The sequence below is a fragment of the Lupinus angustifolius genome, chromosome LG05 (genome assembly GCF_001865875.1).
Source record: "Lupinus angustifolius cultivar Tanjil chromosome LG05, LupAngTanjil_v1.0, whole genome shotgun sequence".
Classification (NCBI taxonomy): Eukaryota; Viridiplantae; Streptophyta; class Magnoliopsida; order Fabales; family Fabaceae; genus Lupinus; species Lupinus angustifolius.
The window spans coordinates 17774562-17777135 of record NC_032013.1 but is presented as its reverse complement, the minus strand read 5'-3'; positions in this window follow the sequence as shown (position 1 = coordinate 17777135).

Genomic DNA, 2574 nt, shown 5'->3' with positions numbered 1-2574 from the left:
TGTTCGAGACATATGACAGGAGACAAGTCAAATTTCCTAGACTTGTCATTGAAAGAAAAAGGTTTCGTCACATATGGAGACAACAACAAAGGAAGAATCCTAGGCACCGGAAAAATTGGCAACTCAACCCATGCTATAATCGAGAACATTCTATATGTAGAAGGTTTTGAACATAATCTGTTGAGCATCAACCAACTATGCGACAAAGGTAATCGTGTGTCATTTGATTCTGATTGTTGCATACTCTGTGACGTTTTATCTAATAAAATAAAGTTTGTCAAATATCGTGTAAATAATATTTATATGGTTGATCTAGAGGATGTGACTTCCTTATTTTCAAAATGTTTTATTTCAAAAGAAGATGACATCTGGCTTTGGTATAGACGAGTCGCTCACATTCATGTGAAGCATCTAGAAAAATTATCTAAAAATAAATTGGTTATCGGTCTACTAAAACTCAATTTTAAAACTAAGGATTCTTGTGACATGTGTCAAAAATGTAAAAAAGTAAAGAATTCTTGTAATAAAAAGAATGCGATGTCCACTAGACCTTTGGAGCTTCTCCATATGGACTTTTTTGGACCGTCGCATATCATGAGTTTCGGTGGAAGTTATTATGCTTTGGTAATTGTTGATGATTTTTCTATATTAACATGGACTTTGATTTTAGCATCAAAGAGCGATGCATATAAATCTTTTAAGTGTCTAGCCAAACAAATTCAAAACCAGTCTAACCTTAAAATTATTTACATACGACCCGACCATGGTGGAGAATTTTTAAAATCATCAATTTAATAAGTTTTGTAATAAACATGGCATCATGCATCAGTTCTCAGCTCCCCGTACCCCTCAACAAAATGGAGTTCTTGAGAGGAAAAACATAGTACACATTGCCTGTTAATAAGGAATCAAATACTACTTAGACCTACTTTTTCGAAAACACCTTATGAGATTTTTTAAGGTCGAAAACTGAATTTTGCTCATCTTCATGCATTCGGGTGCAAATGTTTTATTTTAAACAATGGGAAAAGATCTTTAGGAAAATTTGACTCGAAGGCTTATGATGGCATATTCTTAGGGTATTCTTTGCATAGTAAGGTTTTTCGTGTGTTTAATAAATATACCATGCAAGTAGAAAAATCTATTCATGTTCACTTTGACGAATCTTCTACAAAAGAGAAGAGAAATGGCTTTTCTGATGATATTTCATGTGCACTAGAAGAAGTTTATTCAAAGGACATGAACCAAATCCAATAAGAAGATCTTGAGCAAACAATACAAGATGAACATCAGGACATGCTTATTGCGTGGAAAACCAAAAAGGACCATCCACTCGATAAGTTGTTAGGTGACATATCTACGGGGTGGTAACCCGTAGTTCTTTACGTAATTTCTGTAATTGTGTTGCATTTGTGTCTCAAATAGAGCCAAAGACCATCGATGAAGCCATTGAGGATGTACACTAGGGCATATCTATGCAAGAAGAGCTAAACCATTTTGAGCGTAATAATGTGTGGAACTTGGTCCCCAAACCAAAAGAACATCTTATAATTGGCACCAAATGGGTCTTTCGTAAAAAGCTAGATGAATATGGCTTGATAATAAGAAATAAGGCTTGCTTAGTGCACAAAGGCTACAAGCAGGAGGAGGGCATCGATTATGATGAGACTTATGCTCCTGTAGCCAGACTTGAGGCCATTAGGATGCTCTTGTCTTTCACATTGATCATGAACTTTAAGCTCTTGCAAATGGATGTTAAGAGCACATTTTTAAATGGCTATATTCAAGAGGAGGTGTATGTAGACCAACCACCAGGTTTGAAAACTTCAAATACCCGAACCATGTGTATAAACTCAAGAAGGCCCTTTATGGCCTAAAACAGGCTCCTAGAGCCTGGTATGATAGATTGAGTTCGTTCCTATTAGAAAAAAGGGTTCGAAAGAGGTTTGGTCGACACCATTCTCTTTATCCGTAGATTAGATAATCATGCTTTACTTGTTCAAATATATGTTGATGATATTATCTTCGGATCTACTAATGACATCCTTTATAAGGAATTTTCTGAGTTGATGCAGGGCGAGTTTGAGATGTCGATGATGGGTGAGCTGGTTTTCTTCCCTAGGCTTCAAATTAAACAAATGGAAAGTGGCACCTTCATTCATCAATCGAAATACTGCAAAGAATTACTAAAGAAGTTCGATATGGAGCAATGTAAAAATGCATCCACACCTATGGCGTCCGCATGTTATCTTGATAAAGATGAAAAGGGAAAAGCTATTGAGGTAACCAAATATCGTGGGATTATCGACTCTTTATTGAGTCTTTTACATGTTATATTCCAAGCATTATTGTGCTTAGTATACCTTGCTATTTAATATGTTTTTTGTGTATTCTAGATTTGTCTCTTGGTGTGAGATCACCATAGAGATTGAGGTTCTTCACCAAGGGTAGGAGGTCTTGATTTGAGGACAAGAATCTTGGCTGGGGCTTTTTCATGAGAAAGGTTTTCTCAGGCGAAGGGTAGAGTCAAACCAAGGATTTAGAGATCCTAGATTTCAAGAAGGGAGCGTCCTA